At 42.8% G+C, this 26784-nt stretch overlaps 1 protein-coding gene and 1 long non-coding RNA gene across 5 annotated transcripts in view; one reads left to right on the forward strand and one right to left on the reverse strand.

The window, feature by feature from the left end:
- The window catches only part of GRIN1 (glutamate ionotropic receptor NMDA type subunit 1), a 778837-nt gene that overhangs the window by 695580 nt on the left and 56473 nt on the right, over positions 1–26784 (reverse strand). The window lies entirely within an intron of this gene.
- Positions 3242–4518, forward strand: LOC144753094 (uncharacterized). The gene is made up of 4 exons (XR_013594196.1): positions 3242–3300; positions 3397–3494; positions 3612–3677; positions 4188–4518. It is a non-coding gene; the product is annotated as an uncharacterized LOC144753094 (long non-coding RNA).

Genomic DNA, 26784 nt, shown 5'->3' on the forward strand with positions numbered 1-26784 from the left:
CCACTGCCAGCAGGCAGCAGCCACTCGTCTCGAATCTATGAAATGGCGGCGGCAGGGCCGCAGCAGGGACGGGGTGGATGCGCGCGGGCGCAGCCAGCGCGCACACACTTTTTGTTCACGACAGTTCGAGAGACTTTCACTTTCCACCGCCGCGTATGCTCGTGGGGGGCGGGGGCAGGGCTGGCTGGTGAGTGGTGACCAATGCCAAATTTGAAAATCACTAAAGTAGGCAAGGATATTAAGAACTTTAAATTAGAAGAGGTATATCCATATCTAAAAGAGGATTTCTTTGTGAATAACAACCCAAGTGCGCTTAACTTGCAATACAGAGGCAGATCTAGAAATAAATGTATCACCTTCTCCGACAGTTCATCAGATTCTGACCAAGGGGCATACAGTGGCTTTTATCCATACGCCCAATACACCCAATACCCAATACCCTATCCTCCTTTTTTAGGCAGAGGCAGGTTTCGACCAAGGGGAGGGGGTGGCAGATGGAGAGGGCTCAACCAGAAAATGAGGATGCCCCAACCACAGGGGATGTATCCACAGCAGGAACAATACCAGAACCAGGAGACAGAACCCTTCAGGACAAGGAAGAAAACTTAGAGACGTTAAGCTTGATAAATAATGAAAGAAACCTGATGCCTATTTACAACTTGTCAGAGTATACTCCGACTGAAACAGAGATAGCGATCCTAAGTAAGGGGTTATCATTTGTACCAACAAACCTACAGAACCCTATAGAAACTAAAAAAGAAATATTGACTTTCCTTAGGAAAATTAGACTTCAGGCTTTTTTCCTGGAAAGAGAAGCCCAAGAAACAACAAATATTAGTGGTTTGAAAAATAAATCAAAATTTCTACCAGAAAGTGTGTTACTTCCACCAGATATCCTAGTATTTGAAGATGTAGTTTTGCGTGAACTTGATGATTTGCAGTCCAAAAAAACCTTTTATAATGCCAATTGCAGTAAAATGGAAAAAATAGCCCTAAAAAATCTATCACAAAATGCGGCTTTAATTATAAAGCCCGCGGATAAAGGAGGCGGAATTGTGTTGTGGGATGTGGTTAAATATGACCAAGAAGTAAATAGACAGTTGTCTAATCAGACACATTATAGAAAATTAGAGACCAACCCTACAGTAGGGCTAAAAGAAAAAATCTTCGCTATCACCAAAGAGGGCCTAGATCAAGGTTGGTTGTGCAAAAAAGAATTCGACTTCTTAAATACAGAAGATAATAAAACACCTAACATTTATGTACTGCCAAAGGTGCACAAGTCAACAATAAACCCCCCGGGAAGGCCCATAGTGTCGGCCTGTGGGTCTTTATTAGAACCCTTGGCCAAATATATAGATTTTTTTCTAATTCCAATTGTCAAACAAACAAAATCATATATAAGAGACACTATGGACTTCATATCTAAAATTGAAAAATTACCGTTTAACGAAGAGATGCAATTGCTAGGGTCATTTGATATAGAATCGCTGTATACAAATATACCGCAAGATGAAGCAATAGCGGTGATGACAAGTGTACTAAATGCAAGAGAGAGACCACATCAAGTCCCTACAGAATTCATTGTAGCTTTGGCCACTATCTGTTTAAAAAACAATTTCTTTAATTTCAAAGGTCAACTCTATTTACAAACATCAGGAGTGGCGATGGGATGCAGCTTTTCACCGGAAATAGCAAACCTGGTGATGTCCGAATTTGAAAATAAATTAATCTATAGCGACACCAATCCTTTCAAAAGCTGTATAAAAATATGGTGTCGCTTTATAGACGATATTTTCTTAATTTGGGAGGGAAATGTCACCCGATTACAGGACTTTCACAATTGGCTCAATTCCCGTACATTGGAATTTAACTTCACTATGGCACATCACCAAAAGAAATTGAACTTTCTAGATGTTTATGTACAGGCCAATGATGGAGAACTAGAAGTTAGTCTATATACGAAACCCACAGACCGCAACACGTTGCTACATTTCTCCAGCTGTCATCCCAGAACCTTAAAAGAAAATTTGCCGTATGGGCAATTTCTGAGGATAAAAAGAAATTCCAGTAGGAAAGAAGACTATTTCGCGAGTGCAGAACTATTGAAAGAAAAATTGGTTAACAGAGGTTATCCACGGAAATTAGTAAAAAATGCCCTAAAAAGAGCGTGGTTTACCCCGAGGGAAAATCTATTAACACCAAAGATAACAGAAAAAGAATCTCCCTTAACATGCGTATTGACATTTGACCCTAAAGCTCATAAAATAAAAAAGATTATCTAAAAACACTGGAAAATCATAGAACATCTAGGAATCCAAAAAACACTTTTTGCTTTTAAAAAAGGCAAAAATATACGACAAATGCTTGTGAGAGCCGAAAGAAAAGAGGACAAAAAAGTCACTGATTTGAGAGGAATGTTGAAACTACCCCCTATTATTGGCCACTATAGGTGTTTAAATTGCGTGGCATGTACTTTGACATCGGATTCGAAAGAAATTGAGATTAATGGGTCCACTCATCATCAGAGAAGCTATTCCAATTGCAATACAAGAAACACAATTTATTGTATTACTTGTCCCTGCAAAAAGACATATATTGGGCAAACCACCCAGTTGGTCAAGAAACGCATCCTGCAACACAAATCACGAATCAAGTGTAAAACTTCAGGGGCCCCTTTAGTCCAGCATTTTGAAACCCATCGACATTCAGAGGATGACATAATCTGGTCAGTGCTTTGTGTACTTGAGAAAACAAGACCAGAAGAGATTGAATCCAAACTGAATAGATTAGAAGCAAGACTGATCGAAAAATACAAAACAGCAGTTACAGGTTTAAATGAAAAAGATGAAATTTGGTCTTTATTATAATGATGAGATGAATTGAAAATGTAATGCACTGTAGTTCTGTTCCTTGATGTAACATGCAATGATACTACTAAGATAGAAAAATTAATGTATTATTTAGAATGTGAGGAGCGACTGACTACTTAAGACTGTAAATATGTAATTACACGGGTTTGGAACTGTTTACACCAAGGGTAAAATACCACTATTTCTAAGCACCATTTTAAGTGGATAACAGTTGACAAGATATAGTCCCTCCTTTGTGTTTATACTTTCAGCTAGGAAGTACATGGAACATAGAGTCCTTTCTCAATGTTAGCTTAAGCATCCCGGTAAAGAGTAGTCCGTTTTTAATGTCTCTGAAACATAGAGGCGGGGAGCATATAAACAAAGCAGCCAAAACGACGAGTACATCGCCTGTGCAGGAAGAGACACACATATAAAGCAGAGAAACGTAAGTGTTCTTTTAGCCACTGTTTATTTTCTCGGCAGCATTGGCCTCCAAGCTGTGAAGCTGACGAGCGCGGGGTGTGTTATTGTATCTTTACAGACTCCGGGGATAAAGCAAGGCCACACCAGCTGGGTCGAGTGCACGTTTGAATGTACAAATTGAGTTTAAAAACGAAGAGGCGGTCGGCTATAAGCAAAGTAAGTTTGTCCCCTTATTGTTATAAGCGCGAGATATGAACTCCGGACTTTTTAGATATCCGTCCGGTAATTCATTTAATAGGCTGACTGAGGCATTGTTCATGACCTCTTTTTCAGACGCTGTCGGGGAGAGATTTATACCATCCAGGTACCGGCAGCGCATTAACTAAATTCACGAACTTGGTAAGGAACAGATCAGCTAGGACTGTGATTGTTTGCAAGTATTAAACATGGGTAGTTCCCTGTAATAAATACATTACAACATACACTCTTTACATAGATAAAAACCAAGATTAGAAAAAAAGAGGAAACCAGAGTTAACATGAAGAAGACTCCCGGCCTCAGATGACCTTTAACCCAGTATTTATGATGCTAACAATATAACTTAAACTGGACATATATATAAAAAAAGATATAGAAATAATGAATATAGTTGGTGTTAACAACTAAAATGCAGATTATTAGGAAGGTAAAAACGAGTTACCCTTATGGAAAGAGGATTTCCTCAGGTCCTTGTGTAACAATTATTGGGCACAATGGTCAGTCTGCTCACAGGAATAATATACAAAAAAAGTGTGCACATACAAAATGTTGATATGTAGATATGTAGATAGGTACCTGTGTTATTAATTTGTGGGAACCTTAAATGATGTCTGTCCTCTCCACCCTTTTTTAATTTTTTCTTACTTGTAGAGATGGATTACGAATAGCCCTAGTCCTGAAGAGGCCAGAATTGATTGGCTGAAACGCGTCGACTTGAAAGAGACACCAGATAAAAAAAAATTGATTAGTTTAAATAATTTGTTTGGGGATTTAAAAAGATACTGGGTTTGAATAATACATACCTGTTGTTCCCTCACAGAAGTCTGTTTGATCTCTATAGGAATGTCGGGTTTATTTTTTCAGTGAGACATCCTAATTTAGAAACGAAGGGCTTTTCTGGTATATATATGAAGAATATATGTATATACAAATGTGTTTGAAATTGAAAATATAATATAAAAAATCCTTTCTTTTGATAAAATTCAAAAATAAAAAATCATTCAGTGTAATTCTAAGGCGTGTTGTGGTTCATGACGAGACATGAGATTGTATGAAAAATATATAAATTGTGGTCACAGTAATATGAACACTAAATAGGGGATATTTTGTCCTTATTTCCTATTATTACAACCAAGAATATAAACCATAGAACCAGGGTACCAGTTTCTTATCTTTTTAGGCAGCAGCCCCAGGGGTACAACACATGCGCATTGCGCAACAACAACAACGAGCTCACTGTCACACGCAAAATGCGCGTAGAGTAAGGTGTGGCGTGTGGCATCAGGGGCGCGCATAGTCAAGAATAGAGAACGAAGACAAAGGAAGCCAGGCCCGCCCACGCTCAGGACTGTCCGTCCCAACAGTAAACTGAACTCGAAGTAAGTCCGTCACCGGCGGGGCCTCCAGGAGTCCACTCCACTCTTCTTAGTTCCAAAGTCCACTGTCCAAACAGTAATATAACAAAGTATTTTGACCTTGGGGGTGCTGTCCCGACTCCCTGCATCTGGTATGGATGTCTAATATTAGACACTGTGAAATGGCATTTTACGTCTCTCGTCGGCGTCCCCTTGCTTGGCTAGCTCCGAGAGCTGTAGTCTTGCGATGCGGATGCTGATATTTATAAGACGAATCCATCAATCCAATTACGCTGATTGAAAGCCAACGTTGGCAAGAACAAAGTGGGGATTTATATTACGAGAGAGGGGGGCGGAGGAGGGGCGGGCGCCGAGGATGAGAGATCGCGAGGTGGAGGGGGAGTCAACTTCAAGATGTCTTAATCCCACCCGAGGCTGGGTCTGTTTGGAAGAGAAGGGTCAGTTCTTTAGAGAGTTTCGTTATCTGTTCTGTGGGTTCCCAAGTCAGCAATGGTGAGAGGCTTGGAGTGTTGGGGGACAGTGGGTAGCAGTCACAGTGATGTGAAGCGGAACGGCGAGGGAGATGGAATCTACCATCACAATAACACACCTGATTAAAATAGTGCATGTATGTATCACTTATTGAGCATGGCCCCTCTGCAGCAAGCGCAGCGCCCGCTACACTATCTCGCAAGTCACAGACCCCTCAAATAAGCACGGGGGGGTGACCGGCCCCAGTGTCAACTCAACAAACATAAAGTTAGTAGGAAGGGCAATTTTGGGAGACATGACCTGCTGCTCTGCTGCACGTGTGTCGTGAGGAAGGAAACCTTGCATGGCGGATGCCCTATTCATAACAGTTCTGTCACTGTGGGGGAGAGTGGAGAAGCTTGCATCGCCGCTGCAACATTACATTTGTCACCACAACTGAGGCATGTACCATTACTACTAGCTATTTGATTTTGAGAGGAGATTCTGTGCGTGAGGAAGAGGGCACTCCACTGCTGCCATATGCGTTGTACCTGGTGTGTGTGTGGGGGGGTAAGGTGAGAGAGGAAGCTTTCCACCTCTACTGCATGGACATATTGTCTGCTAGCTTGCTCTTGCTCCTCGTGTTAGGGTGGGAAGCTTAAGCTGTTGACGCCCATGCTATAACCCTGCTGTAGGCCAGTGAAGCTTGTTAAAACCTTTCAGCAAACACAAGTCTAACTCAATGGCATTTGCCAGTGCTTGCTTTCTTCCCTATCTCATTGGAAAGGGTACTCAAGTGATTTTGAGGTATCTAAGCTTGAGCAGCCACGAGTTCCCATGGTCACAGACGCTGGGCTCTACATGCTGGTGAGTGCATGTTTGTTTCAAGGTTTTTTTTGCTTTACCAGCGCAGAACCAGAATGTTAAGCTGATGAGGTCCTTCCAGGTGCGCTGCTGTGCGTGAGGTGGGGCACCAACACATGCATGCAACTGAAGCAGCAATAATGAACTGGGGAAATCTTGGGAATGGCGCTTTGAAAGTTTTGATAAAAGTTTATGGTATACGCAAAGCTGGAGAAATGTTTAAAATAGAGAAATGTCCTTGTGTCAAAACTGGAACTTTGATGAGAATGGATAAGACTCATTTAAAAAAAATCCCTTTTGTTTAAAAGTGATGGCAAAACAGCGTTGAATTGTAAATAACAGCACTTTGACTTCATAAATCATGACGGACTGGCGCACTAGCTTTCGATATTCATAAACTTGGGTAGCAGCATGTATGATTAATGTATGATTCAGTGACTTGTCGGTAGCACCTGGGCGCAGGGTGGTAGTGCAAAATGGTACATGGTGGGCCGCGCGCCGCCGGAGAGGCATGGTGGGCCGCGGGGGGGGGGGCCCTCCCTGTGCTTTGCAGGGGGGCCCCCTCAAGTTTCGTTACGCCACTGGATTTTTAATATAGTGTTCGGTAAGCGCGAACGTCAGAGCACTAATGTGCCTGAAGCAGTAGCCCAGGTGTCCATTACAACCACAGTATGTACCTAATAAATAACTATAAGTACCACCAGTACTTTAAATGGGCCGGTACTCACGGGTACTGAGTACCAGCACTTTTTTTTTTAGCCTCCTGAGTACCTGCACTTTTTCGTTGTCAAGGAGAGTACCGGTACTCCTGACTGGTAGGCTCAGTGATACTTTTGCTGCTGAGGATGAGTCTGTCTGAAAGCCACTCCCACAGCCAAAAAGCCACTGTAGCCCTGTGACGAGCCAATGCTGAATTATTCAGCAGCGGCTCATTTACATTACGTTAGGGTGTCCAGGTGCTAGCATCCTCAGTATCACGTTCTGAAAAAACAGAATAGGGTCCGATGAGACCAGGCACCTTAAATCACAGGTGTGAAGTTGCTGTTGTGCATGCACTAGAAGTCTAGGAGGCAGGCAGAGAGTCAAAAAGAAAAAAGCTGTGAGAGGTAAGAATTAAAAACAACGTTTTTAATTCTGCTGTGAGCATTTGCTTGAGAGAATGTCTGCTTTGGTGTGTGAGAGAGCATCGGGAGATTCTCTGAAGGTGTTTAAAGAAAATGTGAGGAATTCTCTTTGTGGGCATATCTGCTTGTTCTTGTGCCTATGTGTGTGTGTGTGTGCATTCATGAGCAAGAGAAAGTATGAATGTTGTGCCTAATACAAAAAAATAAGACCTGAAGCTGCAACTCATTATTTTTGCTATTCTGAAGTCTTTCACTACTTCCCGGAGGTGGCTGACCATTAACTCAATAGTGCTATCTCGGGAGGGTGTGACTGCACTGAAGGTTAAGAGGATCCTTCCCTACTGGGGTGGGGCCTCTTCCCAGCAGGTCTTCACACCCCTCTTTAGCTTGACTAAAGTTCAACCATTCTCCATGAACCTGTGTAAAGGAAGTTAGGGCCATGAAAGGCATTCTTTCACACTTTATTCACAGTGTGTAGCTACATCCTCGTGCAACCGTTTGGCCCACCCCTGCAAGGTGCTTTCAAGTTCAACAACCAGAAAACCAGAGATTCATTTTCAGTCAATTTTAATTAGTAACTCATTATAAGGACAGTTATGTTGTAAATTCATAACAATCACTGATACAATCAGTGCATCTGGTTAACTGAAATGCTTTTCTGTCTTGAGGATAGATATGCGTCTACATCATAACTTACTTTATCACACTACCTATGCTTGGTATACATTGACGAATAAACAAATGACAATATCTCAACCGGTATTATTGAGAAGACTAGTTATCAAGCCTGCACAAAACATTGGAAGAAAGGAAGGTGGGGAAATTCATAGTTCGTTTAAATGTGCCAAAGACATCATGTATTTGGAAGAGTAATAGACAATTGCAAAACAAATGAAACAAGGGTTTTGGAAGAATTGGGTACAGTTATATCAGCACTCTAAGTAATTAATACTTAGGTAACCCAAAAACTTTGTGCACGCAGGTGCTCGTGTCACTCAAAGGTGGACGGCGCAGGTGACAAGTGATAAAACAGCGACAGCGCAAAGTTGAAAAGTGACAATTATATAAGAGGGACTTGTGGCTCACAGTCAATTATTTATAGGAATTGAACACATTTTTAAGCATTTTTGAGAACCACAGTAGAAAAGGCACCGGAAGTTGTGCTGGTATGTCGAAGGTGTTTCGAACCCTAGTGATTTAGGATCATCTTCAGGACGAGGTTATTGAATGAAGGTGCTGTACAAGAGAGAGAGAAAAAGGAAAGTAAGATCTGGGAATAAGGAGGACAGAAAAGGCGCGGGCGCTATATGGTAAAGGTACAGTAGAGAAATACCTGAAGGTAGTGGGAGGGAGGGGTAGGAAGAGAAGAAGAGTGACAGTGGGTAAGCCAGGTTTGAACCACTGAGAAGAATGCCAACCGTGCAGGGGGTGAAGCTGCGAATGAAAAGGAGGAGTGCCAGTTAGAGTTTGGCTGGGAAGCGACACACATACATAGAATTGTACCAAGATGTGCACTCACCAGGAGCAATGTGCAAAGGAGAGAGAAGTGGAGATGAAAGAGGGCCCGGATGGAAACCACATAGGAACTAGAAGAGTTCTAACGAACAGGCACCCCAGACGAGGCAAGTCCGATCAATGAGTGTAGACCGGAGCAACATGAAGTAGTGCAAGGAGATGGGGTACGTCCGATCCAGGAAGAATCCAGAGGAGGCGGAGTCTGAAAATCAAGGGGGGCTGCAATTAATATTTGGGTCCCCCCAAGTTTCATGGGTAGCGACACAATAGCATGGCAAAAGGAGGTTCTGGACATACCGGTTTGCAAGGAGAGATGCCAGGGGCCTGAAGGCAGGCCGGCGACCTGGGTCGGAGCCCCAATCCACAGGTGGCTGTCCAAGAGAGGAGAAACGATCAGCTATGTGGGGCAACGCAGGAAAAAGCAAAAGGAAGAGCGTGACTTGTTAATAAAAAACTAGCAGGATTAGAGGCAGAGCATGTAGAATTGACCAGGAAGGGAGGGCAGTAAGACTCCATTAAGGATCATATGGTGAAACAAGCATTAGGAAAAGCGGAGATCAATAGCTACTTTCAGGATAGGCTGGCTCAAATCTACCAGGCATATTGGGGGGAGATGTATGAATATGGGGAGTCAGCAGGAAGGCTGCTTGCATTGTGATCAAGACAACAAAGTGCAAGGAATAATATTGTAGAAATAAAGGCCAGCAACGGTCAGCTTGTGACTGGGTTGGAAAAGATCACTGATGTTTTTCAAGAGTTTTATAGCAAGCTGACTCTCTTGAAGCAAGCCTGATAGACCAAGATGCTAGGTGGCCAGAACTAACTAAAATAGATGAATCAACAGCTCAGGAGCTGGACAAAGAATTTACTCTGGAAGAGGTTCAGGGGGCAATAGGATCTCTTCCCGTGGGGAAAGCAGTAGGCCTGACAAAATTACGCTTTAAATATATAAAAATCCTTTCACATGAGGTTGTACTGTTTATGCACAATCTGTTTTTGGCTGTACAACATAGTGGGATCCTGCCGCATCATGGCAGGGAATGGATGGGGTGATGTTTCCCAAAAAAGGAAAACCCACAGAGATCCCAGCCTCTTAATGCCCAGTCTCACTTATGAACTCTGATGCCAAGGTATATTCTAAAATTATAGCGAAGCGGCTACAGAAGCGGCTACATGGGGTCATAGCGACATTGGTATCACCTTGGCAGCATGGCTTTGTTCCGGGGCAGGGGGACCACAGACCACGTCCGGCGGGTCATTGCAATACTTGACATAGCAGAAGTAGAAGCCAGTAAGGTGGCTGTGGTCCTCCTGGATGCGTAGAAAACCTTTGACCGGGTATCATGGCAATATCTTTGGGGTGCCGTGGTAGAGAGGGGTTTTGGAAGAATTGGGAACAGTTGTATCAGCACTGTAAGTAATTAATACGTAGGTAACCTGAAAACTTTGTGTACACAGTTGCTCATGACACTCAAAGGTGGATGGCGCAGGTGACAAGTGAAAAAACAGCGACGTGGAAAAGTGGAAAAGTGACAATTATATACAGAGGGACTTGTATACATTGATGCCCTGAAATATTCCACATTCATATATATTTATCTAGAGAAAGTCACTAGATAGAAAAAGTGCACAAACAGTAATTATAATAACTCTATTAGTAATTAACTGTGAAAGAACAAAGGCTCTCTTCAAATAGAGCAGAGTTGGGCACATAATCAAAGTGGCGCTTTCTAGCATTTAATGAGATGCATGAACAATTCTCTGTAACTAATGCTGGTGTAATTAAACACCAATCTCAGTACACTGTACTTGCCCAGTCCATCTAAATACACAGAGTTATGCCAAGGTCACACAGCGTCGTGGTAGTTTACAAGGTGCAGGCCTGGTATTAAAAATCACAACCCATTTATGAAAACAGCACTCGTTCAATATACATCAATGGCCCAACTTCACAAACCATCTCACCAGCGCCCAATATCCCAAAGTCACGTATGCTAGTCTACAACATTGTGAAGGCCCAACACCCCCCAAAGTGATGTGTGCACAGTTCTTAATATGTCAAATTGATTCTGAGGATCCTTTGGGTTGGTCTGGTGTGGTCCATCCCCTTACACATGAGGATGGAGCTAATGAGGATGGAGGCCTCCAAATGAGGGACACTTGAAAACTGTGTTGCAGATGGAGGTGGTGCCCAGAACTGTACAGATATTACCTAGTGTACAGTTATTACCAAACGAAAATTAAAAATTTGGCATAGCTGTGATGTGTCAGTGTGTGTGTGTTGAAGCCGTTCTATAGGAACTGCCCCTGCAATACCCCTCCATAGTAGTAACAATAGGTGAAATGGCCGTGACACCTCACAATACAGAGCCCATTGTTTACATGGCAATATATTGGATATAGTTTTATAGATGAAAAACATTTCAATAATTTTATTTTCCAGTTAGCTTTCATCAGAATGAAGGGAAAATCATGAGAAGGTTAAAATATAAGTTTAAGCTACAAATCTCTCACCTACATCATGAGTTTTGCCATTGTGAACCGAGTGCTGCTCTCCATAGGCTCACCCTTATCTTTTCATAGACTATAACTCTATGGGGAAAAAAGCACTGGGCAGAGATTTAAAATGACTGAGTCAAGATCAGACAGGACTGAGTCAACACCCCGCAGGACTGGAACAGGATATCATCCAGTATTGGCCTATATAACAGCAATGGCTCAAGAACATGCCAGGATGGCTTAGGGTCGCACAGTGTTGAGGCAAGAACACACATTACTGGCCAAAACTTACACACCGTGTGTCAACTAGTTGATGGCCCAAGATCAGGCAATGCTGGATCAACATCACACAGAGCTTAGCCAATATCACATGCAGGTGATCAAAAGAACACTCAAAATCATGCTCAAGGGATCCCAGAATCAAACACTGCTGGTCCCTGATCAGATAGTAAGAAACAAAAATTAAGCAGTACTTGGCCAAGGAGACAGCAATCCTAATATCACACTGAACGGATCATTATGCAAAGTTCTAAACCTCGTAAATGTGTACTGAAAATCCTGTGGCATAGAAAACATAGTCCACTCCAAACAGAACAAGTCCTTTTAGAAGCAATGGCCGGCTTTCACATTTGAGAGGGTCATAGTAGAAGACAGGTGATTAAATGTCTATATATGCCTTGCCCACATGTGCAGGGAAAATTTGCACATACAGGGCATTTGAGACTGTTAACAAGGTCAATGCAAGGGCAAAATAAATACTTGACGGATGGCAGTAGAGTCTTTCCCCCGCCCCAGCCAAATCTGAGGAGTACCTGCACTTATTTTTTAACTTTTATAGCACTGATAAGTACGGTAGTTATTTGGTGGAATTTGCAAAAAAGAGGAACACTTGTAGATTGTTCCAAATGTTATTTTTCGCTAAATATGAGCTTTTATTGACTTGCCAACGCTGAACATATACCAAAATTGCAGGAGAGTCTAGGTCAACACGTGAAAGTTGATGTTAAAAAGATTTGACAAGGAAACGCCCTTAGAAGCAGCGTGTTTCACGTTTGCAGCCAACCTTTCTCCACTGTGCCGCCTCTAAGAAAGAAGCAAAAGCTGTGATCTGCAGGCACAGCTTGAAAAGCTGCATTCCGATACACAAAGGCGTGGAAAGAGCAGGTGCAGAGGGGAAACTGCTGCAGAGCACTGCCCACTGATTTTTAGGATGTTGCAGGCTGCGATTTGTTTTCACCAGCAATGGGGACTGAACATGGGATTGTATATCATCATTCAAGAGCACACAGGTCCTTCTTCACTGAAAACCTTTTGTAAATAAGGATATATAAACCCTATTATATACTATTTTCTAAAAGGCAGTATGCTACCCCAGAGAGTTATTCACAGACGGTTGTGTTCTGTTTCTAGCCTGTCTTACTTTACACACGTACAGTATTTCGGTTTTGAAAAATACTATGCTAACTTCACAGATAACAAATTACGTTATCATCATGGTGATTCAGCTACTCCAAGACTGTAGACTTGATCCTGTTCCCAACCTGTGGGTGTCCAGTACCCTCTTAAAACAAGCACTGGCAAAGTCAACGTTTTTTTTGGGGGGGTGACTAGACTATCTACAGAAAGAGACACGTAGGCATGCAGTCAATGCATAAAGGAAAGAGTAGACTGCGGGGGGGAGGGATCAAGAGGAGAAGGATAATCGATCAACAGCACTTATAAAGCATCACATTAGTACTGCACCAGTTTCTAACCATTCCTAAGTTTACGGATGTTAGCACAGCGCTTGATTTGAGCTGGTGGCATCCGGTGCTTAGCACCGGCACTTAATCATCAACACCGGTGCTTTTCATGAGTGCAAGTTAAGGATTAAGGAATATTAAGGGATTTGTCCAGAATTACAGGATGTTGAGACGAAGCCGAGATTCGCACCTGGTTCCCCAGTCCCAAGTTGGCAGCTCTGGCCATTGCACCACATCCTCACCCCACTTTCATGGTTAGTAGTTGGTTGTGTTTTAGGCGGCGCAAACAGGAGAAATGGACTGGTGCAAACTGCCTCCAGATGAGTGCCCCAGCATTAATTGTTTGCACATTAACCACTGATGTTAGGAATCTAGGAGGCGAGGTTCTCCTTACAAGTGTACCAGCCTGTCCATATAGCTGTGCTACTATTGAATATACTTGAACTGTATATTGTGCCAGAGGGCTGGCTAGAGTCCCAAGACTGCTGACGATTATTTGTCTCATTTAAATCGCAAATATAGGTTACAAATAACATAGTCTTGCTATCAAGGCAGCAATGTCTGTACTGTACTAATATGGAGTTGACATTGATGAAAGTATTGGTACAGTTGAAAGCTGCCGGTTGTACCAAAATGAAACTGTTCAATAAAACCTGTTGGAAATAGGGTTACAGGATTGGCATAATGTCTAGATTTAGCCATATGCAAGCATAGACTGAAAGGTCAGTTTTAATTTTTCTTTCACTTAAACACACATATTTCAGTTGTCACTCTCTTCCATACATTGTCATCCCAGCTTTAATATTGTCCCAATTAAGTAAACATTGCAATGTCCGTTTCTACATTGCCCTTCTTAATCACAAATTACCTGCTATATTCCACGTTGCCACAGCTATGAGCAAACTGTCTTGCCAGTTTCTACATTGCCCTGTTACAATATAACTCAGTTTCCTTACTTCCTCAAGTTCCCCCATAAGTTCCTGTGTTGGACCATAGAAATGCAGAGGCATAGAAAGGGATATTCAGGAGCACACAGCTAACACAAGTCGGTGCACAGGCAGAAACAGTAGGGAGCAGTGGGGAACAAGCCAAAGGGGCCCATGACAGGATGATACAAATATGCAGACAAGTGGCAAAAGGACGCTTGTACCTGGAATGTCATGGGCTTGGGTTGAAGGGGGAATGTTCGCCTTCACAGAAATGCAAGGGGCACCTGGCAAGAGACACTGGGGACACTTTGAGGAACCAAAACCCGAGGGTGCCTGAATTATCTCCAAATCTTAAACGACTTCTGGTTCTCAAGCCAGAATAAAACTCATATTCCCCACACAACGACCCTCACCAACAGCCTCCAAGCTGTCAAGGAAATTCAAAGGATGCAATGAACGATTTAAAACAACTCTGTGCACATTTGCTGTTTTTCCTCCTTTTTTCAGTTTTGCCATTTAGCAAGTCAAGCCGTTTGTATTATCTTCCAAATCGGGACCAATCGCGAGTAATCTGATGATACTGGCCATTTGGCGGCAGTTGCAAAGAACGCAATCTATTTATTCCTCATAACACCAAAACTAAATGGGCTCGGTTTTGGGTTTGAATTCATAGTTTCCAAATCGTAATATGCAATTCAAGACTTTAGTATTCTGCTCACTCAAAATTAATATTGAATTGGTAAATCATTAAAGACGTCTCTATCTTTGAGATCTTCCTCTGTGGAGCAGTGTTCTTATCAATGTCTCATTTCCCAATTCCATCGTAACAATAATTAACAAAAGGATTCTCTACTCTTGGGGGCAGGAGCAGTGGCTGTTTGACGTCTCAATTCTTATGGATAATCACACAAGTAGCATGGAGAAGGCAATCAGTTAAGCGGACACCTTTAGTTCAGACACTAGTACCCAAAAGACCACTTCGGGTGTCGGTTTCAAAATGCTACCATAAAAGCTTGGTCACCAATTGGCGTATATCAAATGCAGAACGGTATTTTCCTGACATTTAGCAATGCTATAGGCCTGGTCCTAGTGATACCCTCCCAAACAACCTACCCAGTCTGATCCAAGTAAAGGTTCTGTAAATTCACCCAGGCAGAACCATTAGAGAACATATCTATTTGGGGGCTGTATGTGAGTGGTACAAGTGAGGCATTTGTGGTCCTGATGACTACGGGCGACATCATAGTGATCATTTATTAATTGAATCATGTGGATGCCACAGGAGGGCTAAAATTCATGTCCTGCAGACTTTAAAAATTAAGTCTGATAGTATTAGTAAGTCATTTGAAATGTTGCTCTCCTTACTCTCATACAATTGCAACTTTTCACCTCCTTTCTAAACCTTCTTCACACCCACACAACCCTTTGATTTTTGCTAAGCTTTTTTGTGATGGGCGGCTTGACAAAGTAATTGTGAAAGAAGCAATACGTGATGGGATAATGACGTAACAAAACAAAACACCGATTTGTTCTGTTCTAACTTTGTAAGTGAGATGCTCGATGAACAAAGAGTGGAGCTGCGGGAGGTAATCGGTAAACTGCCTCACTTTCTTTCTAGATTGTTTCGCATAAATAACTTAATGCATACAGAAGGGTGTGGCTCTTGTTCACTTTTTCACCGTGCCTACAAAAAAAGGCACAAGGTAGAGTAAAACTAGAACAAGAGTTGTAGCCTATGGATTAGTTAATTATTATTGTGAATGTCATTGATGTCAAATCATGACAATCTAAAATAATAAGCAACCCTCATTTTAAGTTGGCCTTTCTGTTGTGCCGTGTCTGCTTCTCGCTTAACTGCTCTGGTTTCTTTACAAGTTTTCTGCTTTGAATGAGACTTCTTCATTATTTCAAATGATCCATCAGTCTGAAATCCAGGCTAACTGCAGATCCAAAGAGAAGAGCCCTCGTCGAAAATTCGGAGGGCATAATTACAAAATACACTCAGTCCTCTTGAAAGGAATTATCTATGGGCAATAGGGAAATACAAAGGAAGAGAACTAATTGAATCGATTAATTTGAATGTTGGCATAGAATAACTTGAGGGTACGCTATCCATTGATGAGAAAAATGCCTTTGACAAAGACCTACTGGGATTATTCACAATATGCTTTAATAGGGCCACTGGAATTATGTGGCAAGGCGGGTCCAAATTATGCAGCAAGGTTGACTAAATAATGAAGCAAGAAAAGACAAATTATGTTGCAAAATGAGACATACTTTGATACTATTACTTCATGATTTTGTCGTTTTTACCCATGGTACACTGTCAAGGCAAGATCTCTCCTTATTTGTACCAGTTTAACACCAAAATACAGTAATAAGCAATTGAAAGATGACCAGTCATACTTCGTGAAGGACTTTCACTATCCGGAAACAAGTGTGACCACATTTTTTATAATTTTTGTTCTTTTTAAGCTAGAAAAATATTTTTGTTAAAATCTACAGATTATACCGCAAATGATGGATTGTGAGGAAAATGCTGCAAATACATATTTATGCGGAAGACTCAGTGGCCACAAAATCACATAATTCCAGTAGCCCGGGCATTGTGTTTCTCTCATGTGGAGGAAACGTCATGACAATGTGTTTCATTATACTACGAAACAAATATGCAATTTTTGCTCAAGAAACAATATAAACTAATTCCGTTCTATAATGGAGTAAAGACAGCATGAGAGATGGGGTGTCTAACGTATGTCACAAAAGGAAAGACATGGGCTAGCTTTGAAATATATCCACAAATTCCCAGACTCCATAGGTACCCACCTTATGGCTATTCTAGTAGCCACAACAGGCCTGGCAAGGGCTTGAAAATACATTACAACATCACACCCATCATGAACAAAAGCTCTACCCCAAGCACACTCAAAGTTAGTCTTTTATAGTCCAAAATATTCCAGACAGTCTTCATATGTTGTTCCAAATTCGGATTCTTTATTCAGGTCTTTAATATTCACAATTCAATAAAATCGTTATTCTAAGACACAGCTTGATGCAATGGTATGATCACAGAAAAACAGCCAACAAGTGTTTTGTCATGTGCTGTAGCACACAAAAGACTTCTTCGGGGCTGCAAACCCAAAGGAAAAACACAAATACACAATAGATCTCTACACAAGAAAAATTCCAACCCCCGTAGGTGACCTAGAAAAGTTTCCTTCACCGAAAAAGAAAAAAAAATGTTATGATGAAAGCATGAGCAAATGAAAGTATATGTAAGAGCAGAACCAACACCTCACCGAATTCATAGTAAAGCCAAAGAAAAGGGGTTTCAGAAGGATCAGTCAAGAAGCTGTTAAATAACCTGATTCTCCGAACCCATTAACAATCATGATATATCACCTGATCAATAAGCCGGTATAATACACTAGTCAGTCTGGATAGATCGACTTGAAAATGTTTTGAAGTTATTTGAATATAAATATAACCCATTATTTTTTTCTAAGAAGGGTTATACAGAAGATTGTTTCTAAAATAATACCTAACATGATGAGTCACCTTCTAACTTGCTGGGCTCATCCTTGCAAATGAGTGGAGTAACCGACGTTCATATGACTAATTTCAATATTAAATTTAGTCTGCCAGTATCTGCAAGAAGTAAAAAAAGACATATTTGGTATAACATTCAGAATTAAATATTAGTTTGGGAGCTACTATTGATCGCCTAGTTAAATTCAGATAAGTAAGGAATCTTTTATCAAATGGCCTTGTTGCTCACCTTTGAATAAGGCTGATTGTATGTCGTGTTGCACATGACACACTCATATACCCATACAGATATTCAGACTATAACAATCACAGAGGTGTTTGCTGGTTGATTTTCCTAAATGTCTGAATTACCTGAAACTTGAATTCTGTTTTGACAAACTCAATTACTATATCGGTTTTAATAGACACCAGGCATATAGCTTTACTGGTTACGCTGTTTAGAGAGTGTGTCTTGGTAAACTAATTGGTGATTTCTCGCCTGATTCACCCTTTGCAATATGGCAATTACTTTCCATCTAGGTTAAAGGTAACATGTGACGATTGGTCTTTTAGATAGTTTATGGGTACGAGTAATTATATACATTTATATTATCTGTATACGAGTTGAATTAGCACTATACGGGAGTACCCAGATATTCTCGCAGTTACTCAAGACCATAATTGAGTGAGTTTGTGTTTTTTCATATGCTATTATCAGGGGATAATACACTACAGCAACAGGGAAACTGCTATAGGGAATTCCCATTACATAATACATTCATTTATTAATCTTTATTTGGGTTTGAAAAAACCCATAAAAGCTGCAAAATAAACAGTCCATACATATTGGTAAAACACAATTAAAATGCCAAACATTCAACTGGTGCCACCTTAGACAAATGCAGTTACTAAAATATTTACATTTAGAATAAAATACCGGCAATTGATATATCAAGTAAGGTGTGATAAAAATGCAAAGCTTGCAGTGCAATATAATTAAAACATTGAAGGGAATATAAAATCCAGGTTGGGTTAAGAAGGTGCAAATACTAGAGGGGTACATGTAAATGAATAAAGCTTTCTCTCATAGATTCTGAACAGCAAAGAAACAAAAGTGCAAGTGCTTATAAGCAAACTTGAGCAGCACATAGCGTACACAGCAATGCTTAATGCCTGATCTCTGGACAGCTCTAAAGTGCAGATGTAGGAAAGTGCATATTAATAGTTAAGACAACACATAAGATTAGAACATTACAATTTTAAACCTTTTTTTTCTTAGTATACCCACAGCGAACAAATATCTACTAACACTAAAAACAATTTTATGTGAGGTGTCAGTTTTTAGTATTCTTTTCGCTTCAGAACCAGAAAGCAATACTAAAAACTGACACCTCACAGAAAATTGTATAATAAGAAGTAAGAAATTGGATATTGTAGCAGATCTTCGGTTAAACCTTTAGTATATGTTACATAGTACACGCGAGATTTACACTCATTCAATGTCACCACTCTAAGATGGCGATTACAAGTTTGTGGTGTAACGTGATTTACATAATGGATGAAATTGAAGGTATAAGTCCTGACGCCAAGATGGCGCCCACGGTGCATGCCAACCAGAGGGATTTTCGACACAGGGAATCCTTACAGGCATGACGGGTAGTTATACTCCGAGACGGGTTTCAACTTAATAGATGGAGCCCCCCCTACTGAGGGTGGGGTGAACATATGCTTTTTCCTCCACTCTTTATTGTTAAACGCAAGTCCGTTAAAGGTACAGTTTTTGTAATGTTATAATTTGTCTTAAATGGAGCTGTCTGAATGGGTATCAAGCAAAAATAGTTTCAAGAGCTATAACTTGTTAACGGGTACTGTCATGCTCTGTATTCAAGCGTAGCTGTTAGAGTGGGCATTGAGCGGGATGAGCTTCATGTGCATCAACTGTATAGGTTGTCTAGCTTACATGCAACTCTATAAAATGTAATTTCCGTATTGCATATTAGTTATGTGGACTACTAGTGAGCACAGGCATTTGTTACCTCACGCAGTTAGGTTCAGGAAGATGTTAAAAACCTTCCTGTTTGCCTAAAGCTTTGGGAATGAATGGGTCTTGGAAGCGCTGGGATGCCTTCGGGTAGCCATGCGCTATACAAATGTGTAGTCATTCATTCATTCATTCCTCACAATACAATTATAAGGTGGGCAGATTTGAGAAATAGCAAGTACAACAATGCGAGAGCACTTATGATTGATAATGACATATCTTTTTGTTTTAGGACATGAACACGTGTTCTACTTCACATCCTTACAATGTATTAAATAGAAACTATCCATATTTGTACTTATATGAGTGTGTCGTGTGCGACGCAATATACAATCATCCTTATTCAAATCTGAGCAACAAGGCCTTTTGATAACAGATTCCTTACTTATCTGAATTTAACTAGACGATCAATAGTAGCTCCCGTACTGGTATTTAGTTCTGAATGTTATACCAAATATATATTTTTTTGTCTTCTTGCAGCAAGTGGCAGACTATAATTAATATTGAAACTAGTCATATGAACGTTGGTTACTCCCCTCACTTGCAAGGATGAGCCCAGCAAGTTAGAAGGTGACTCATCATGTTTGGTATTATTTTAGAAACAATCTCAGGTATAACGATTCTTAGAAATAAATAATGGGTTATATTTATATTCACAGAACTTCAAAACACTTTCTATCCAGACTGACTAGTGTATAATATACTGGCATATTTATCAGCTGATGTATCATGATTGTTAATGTGTTCGGAGAATCGGGTTATTTAACAGCTTTGTGACTGATCCTCCTGAAACCCTTTCTCTTTGGCTTTACTATGAATTCAGTGAGGTGTTGGTTCTGCTCTTACATATACTTTCATTTTCTCATGCTTTCGTCATAAAAAATGTTTTCTTTTTCGGTGAAGGAAACTTTTATAGGTTCACCCACGGGTGTTGGAATTTTTCTTGAGTAGAGATCTACTGTGTAATTGTGTTATTCCTCTGAGTTTTCAGCCTTGAAGAAGTCTTTTGTGTGTTACAGCACATGACAAAACACGTGTTGGCTGTTTTTCTGTGATTATACCATTGCATCAAGCTGTGTCTTGGAATAACGATTTTATTGAACTGTGAATATTGAAGACCTGAATAAAGAATCTGAATCTGGAACAACATATGAAGTCTGACTGGAATATTTTGGACTACAAAAGACTAATTTTGAGTGTGCTCGGGGTAGACCTTTTTGTTCTTGTTGTATTCCCTCAGCTGAGGGAAAGTCCGTGGTTGGATTGGTAACCAACCTCTCTCCCCCTTTGAGCACCAAACTCTACTTATCTGAATATTCTTACATTGCCCAACACTGTAGTTGAGCGCCCACCCTTCGGTTTCCTGCCTGGTTACCATGTAGGAGTGTTTAGTCACACCCATCATGATGGAATGCCACTGGCTCCCCATGCCAGCCCACCCCATCTTGAAAACAAGCTGATTCGTCTACATAGCCAACATGACCGGCACCCTTCCCCCACTTCCATCTGGCTAACAATCTCATCACATCGGGTGGCATCCGACACACACATTCTCAAGACAACATCCGGTTGGAAATGAAAATGTGCAAAAAAGACAACAAGCAAGACAAGAGCCTTTGTGCATCTTTGCACCCAGTATCTGCAACCACATCGGTGTATCAATCAGGACTACACCAACACTGCTTCAATTTAGGAAACAAGTATAACTTCCTCTCTCAGAACTTAGCCACAAAATAAATGGTTATGCTGACCATCTGTCATAAATAGGCCCTCTTGGACCCACGTTGAACACTGCTGCATTACAGACACTCTCTAGAGTGAGCAGACAGCATTCTGCTTTAAGTGGAATACAAAATCAAAATGAGGACTAGGAAATACTTTTAACTCCAGCATGGTACTTGTTTGTATTATTAGTCTGGCTGAAACTATTCAACACTACACATCAATTTGCTAAAATATCTGCTTATAACAGAAACGAAATTAACACACAAATGATATTTCTGTACACATACAGCCCTTAATCAATGAATATAGTGACTTTATTACCCAAGCATTTTTTTAGTGCATCCCATCTCTCCAACAACGGACTTTACTGGCCATCTTAAATGCTGCATGACATGTTATACCCCAATTTGTGACCTCTTTTAGCAACCAGTTTTTTAGTTCTGGCTGAGTTTCCTGAAAGAAACTATAAAATAACTGAATTTAGATCTAATATGTGGGCTTCTGTGGTATGGGAAATCAGTATGAACTGATTTGTACTCAAATGGAAAGTCTTGGCTCTGGTACTGACAGCCCGGTCTCTGAAGCAACCTATGAAAGCGCACTGAATAAGACCAAAGCAATACTGGGAACACTGATCGTACCACGAAGCAAGTGCGCTGAACATCAGTAGCCTGAAAAAGATTCTTCCTCTCTTCCTTGGACCCCACCTGCAGATATATACGAACAGCTTCATTCAGATGACACCCAGGTTAGGGGGTTGTATAGCAGACTACATTCTCCACTTACACAAGTGCTGTCACCCTTCTGAGCAAGGAGCACCTGCAAAAGGGAACACTTTGTAATCTCCCTTTTCCATTTCAAAGAATTTTATTATTATGAAAAAGCAAATGAAGATACACAATACAAGTGTCAGTGATACAATTGATATACTATAAAACAGTAAAAATATAATAGGCAAGCATGTGTTTTAAAGTAGACAATTGTAGCCAATATAGCCCGCCAGAAATAAATAAATAAATTAAGTATGGTAAAAACAATTATCATATATCAGAAAGAAATATCAAGAGTATCACTATCAGTTAGAATACCCATGGAAAAGAAAGGAAGGGAAAGAAGAGAGGAAAGAGAAGAAAAGAGAGAAGAGAGGAAAAGAAGAGAGAAAGATAGAAAAAGCAAGAAAAGAAAGAGAGAGGAGGATTTCCACCGGATCATCCCAACAAATACAACACCATTCAACCAGACATATCAAAGGGGTATTATGCAATCAGTCCTTTGGAAGATAAATCCATGTAGGCATCCAAAGCAGTCCAAACACCACTAGCAATAGACGGAGAAAGATGGGCATGATCAACCGATGTATGAGCACTGCGTAAAAAGGAAACCCAAGCCCACCAAGTATGATAGGAAACTAAAGAAAATGACTTCCACTCCATTAAAATTACTTTAACTGCAACAGTCAATAAAAGATCTAACAATTGTAAGTCCATGGAGTCTAATGAAAAGGGGGGGCTCTTGGCCCCCCCGCCCGCATGGCGGCGCGGCGACCGCCTCCTCCTCCATGCCTCTCGGTGGTGGGGCGCGCCCTCCTGGGCGCACCCCTCCACCGATTGGTTGGCGCCCTCCCTGACCCGGATGTCATAGTAGGACTTCCGGGTCAGGGGGGCGGGCCGCAAGAGGGGCTGGGCGGGGGGCGTAGCCACCACCCCGCCGGGCCTCTTGGGGATAAAGAAGCGGGAGCACCCAGGAGACCCTCTTGTTCCCTGGACGCTCCCCCACAGCGTGTCGTGCCCCGCGCTCGGGGCTTCTTGTTTTTTAGTAATTTTGTCTTTTTTCCCCTTCCAGGCCGTCGGAAATCCGGAGAAGCAGCGGGTCGTCTCACGAATTGTGGAGCAGGGCCGGCGCGTTTTTCTCCCCTTTTTGCTGCAGGACGGATCAAGACAACACCGGGGGGGTCAGAGGTCGACCGGCGCAGCCAGGAGCAGTGTCGGCGTGTCCGGAGAACAGGAACCGGGGTGCCCGTGCGCACAGAGGAGTGGTCTGTGCCTCATATTGCACGCAGGTTGGAGGTATTTGTCGGGTCGGGTGCGGGGCCAGCTGGTAGCCATATTCCGGCCTGAGGGAACGACGCTCGCCTTATTATTCGCATCGGCAGGATCGTGGTGATCTTGAAATTGAGTAACCTTGTTCCCTGCGCTTTCAGCGCACAGCGCTGGCAGTAGATCTCGGGCTGACATTCTGGGCCAATTTCATAACGTGCAAGACAAGGCGAAGCAGGGTCGATCAGGGTAGCCCCTGGATGGGAGACCAAGAGCGGCGATTGTTTAATTTTGCATTGATTACAAAAATGCAGGTTTTTTTTTAATGTGTTTAAAACAAGGCTGCAACTATACTTAATTTAAGAGCAGTGATTGTGTAAATGTGCCTTTATTAAATAAAATGCAGGGGTGGTTTTAATGTGTTTTAAGCAAGGCTGCAACTATACTTAAATTAAGTTAGGTGATATTGCTGAAAGCAGCCTTGGGCGTGATTGACAAGAGGGTTCAAGCTTCCAAGTACTGCACTCCTCTTTTCATAATTGTATACTCCCAGGTATTGATACATTTTCTATTTAACAGGCAATCTAAGACAACATTGCTGCACATCGATTGGTCAGCCCAAGGAGGTGGACTTAGGACGCGGTTGCGCACTCAATACCGGCTGGGAGCACGCAGGAGTGGTCGGTAAGAGGAGAACGGGGGGCTAGCATTTCATTGCTTCCGGTTGCCGCCGGGTGGGTCTACACTAGGTTTACTCACCCCAGACATCACCGGACAAGCCGGTGGCGTTGCGGTTGCCGTTGCGTGGTGCTTACAGCCCCCTGGACATCCTCCACCTGGTGAAGGTACAAAGCACACGTACGCTCAATTGTGACACTAGGAGTGTAGGCAACGGTTTTTTAACATGCCAGGGCAAAGGGGTGGAAAAGTAGGGTCTAAGATGGAGGTTATGATGCGGGCCATGATGCGGGAAATGAGCGATATTAACAAACGGTTGGGGAAGGTTGATGAATTGGAGGCCCGCATCAATGAAAGGTTTGCTGATTCCCCCGGCCCATCGGGTAGGCCTGTTCGCCAGAGGGCGGCACCCTTGCCAAGGGGGGATTTTGCTACCCCGCCTAAGAATTCTAAGGCCAAGAAACCCAGGTACACTGCCCCCGTCCCTGAGCCGGTAGTTCCGATACCTATTACACCTGTACCTGCGGTCCCGGCCCCTCTCACCCCTATGCCTGTAGTTCCAGCTCCCGCGGCACTGGCTCCAGCCAATCCGCCGGCGCTCCCACCAGCGGGGCCTGCCCCCTCATCCGTGGTACCGATCCGAGTCACGGGTCTACCGCCACCGGCCGCCCCCTTGCCTATTACACCTGTGCCACCGGTTACGCCCCCAGGCACGCCTGCAGTCCCAGCAGGTAATTTAGATTCAGTCCCTCCAGAATTGGTATCTCGGATAGCGGACTTGCTGCCGTGGTTGCAGAAGGAGGGTGTGTCCTTTGCCTCATCTGATCATGTGGCAGAAGCAGAAAAATTGGTAGAGAAAATTAAGGCTGCAACGGCGGCGGACAGTAGTGCGGTGCCATTATCTTCTTCCCGTTCCAGTCCCGCTCAGGCGAATGGTGATAGTGTCCTACCGGCCCAAGTGCCCGTAAATGGTAAGGAAGTGTCACTGCCTCTCTTGGGGGACGGCATAGTGCCATCCAGGAGTGAAAACTTGGGGCAACATGTGTCCCAGGCAGTGAAGGAGATGATTTGGGCGGGAAAATATGTATACATTTTCTCTTTGTTGCTAGACAATAGGGAGATGGAGCAGGCCAAGGTATTGAAGGAATGGATGCATCCAAGTGAATGGAGGGCGCAATGCTCCAGGTTCAGAGTAGATGAGACTTTGAAGAATTGGATCAGGGCCTTTTCTGTCCTTTCGGCTATCACGGCAGAACGCCCCCCAATGGCTTGCTACCAGAGCAGGATTGTGGGGTGGAGCGATCAATACACTGGGGATGCGTGGAAGGAGTATGATGTTAATTTCAGGAAGGCCAAGGAGTTTGACGCATCACTAGCGTGGGACAAGGTGGACTCTATGTCTTGGCACAAGCAGTTCTCAGGTGACACAGCCCCATCTCAGGCCACCAGTGCAGTCAGGGTCTTCTCCGCCAGGCCCCAACAGCCCTTTCGGTCAACCCAGGGGAATGAGGTCCCGGGGAAGAATAGGGGGGGGGGGTCAGAAAGGAGAGGGGTATGCTGGGATTTTAATAAGCGCACATGCACAAGAGCCCAGGGCACCTGTAGATTTAGGCATGCCTGTGCAGCCTGTGCAGCCTGTGGTCACCCGTCCCACCCCGAGACAACCTGCAGGTCCAAGCAAGGCAACCATGGGCATAGGGGAAGGGGGAAGCCGGAGTAATTCAGACGAGCCAGGCCCCCCCACACCAATAGATGTGTTAGCATTGATCCCATGGTTGAATAGATACCCTGACCACGCAGCAGCCACCCTACTTCAGGAGGGGTTTTCACAAGGTTTTAGGACCCCGGCAGTGGGTTACACAGGTAGCGCTAATTGCAGGAACCAATTGTCAGTAATACAAAATCCAACGGTAGTGTCCGCTAAGATTACCAAGGAACTGTCCTTAGGCAGGATAGCTGGCCCATTCCAGGAGGTGCCGGTCCCTAATTTTGTGTGTTCACCACTTGGAGTGGTACCTAAGAAAGAGAAAGGTGAATTTAGACTGATCCACAACCTATCTGCGCATCCTTGAACGATGCGATTGACGAAGGGATTTGTAGTGTAAAGTATGCCTCATTTGATCAGGCGGTTGCCTTATTGCGTGCCCTGGGACCAGGGGCATTGATGGCTAAATCTGACATAGAATCCGCTTTCCGTCTCCTCCCGGTGCACCCGATGGATCACCACCTTTTAGGTTTCACTTTTGAGGGCAAGTTTTACATGGACAAATGCATGCCCATGGGCTGTTTCATATCATGTGCCTATTTTGAGACATTTAGCTCATTTCTAGAATGGGTCATGAGACAGGCGACGGGCCACCAACAGGTCATGCATTACTTGGATGATTTCCTGTTCTTAGGCGCGGCAGACTCTCAGGAGTGTGCTTGGGCACTGCAGGAATTTTGCGTGCTCATGCGGGCTTTTGGGGTTCCGCTGGCGCCGGGGAAGACGGTTGGCCCGGCTACTTGCTTGGAATTCCTGGGCATCGAAATTGACTCAGTACAGGGATGCTTCAGGTTGCCCAAGGACAAAGTGTCTAGGTTTAGGGCAGCTCTGTGTCAATGCCTATGTAAAAGCAAGGTTTCCTTGCAGCAGCTGCAGGAAGTGGTGGGGCAACTGAACTTTGCACTGCGGGTCATCCCAATGGCCCGCCCATTCTCACGCTCTATTGCCCAGGCTATGAAAGGATTACGGGAGAAGC

The sequence above is a fragment of the Lissotriton helveticus genome, chromosome 5_1, assembly GCF_964261635.1.
Source record: "Lissotriton helveticus chromosome 5_1, aLisHel1.1, whole genome shotgun sequence".
Classification (NCBI taxonomy): domain Eukaryota; kingdom Metazoa; phylum Chordata; class Amphibia; order Caudata; family Salamandridae; genus Lissotriton; species Lissotriton helveticus.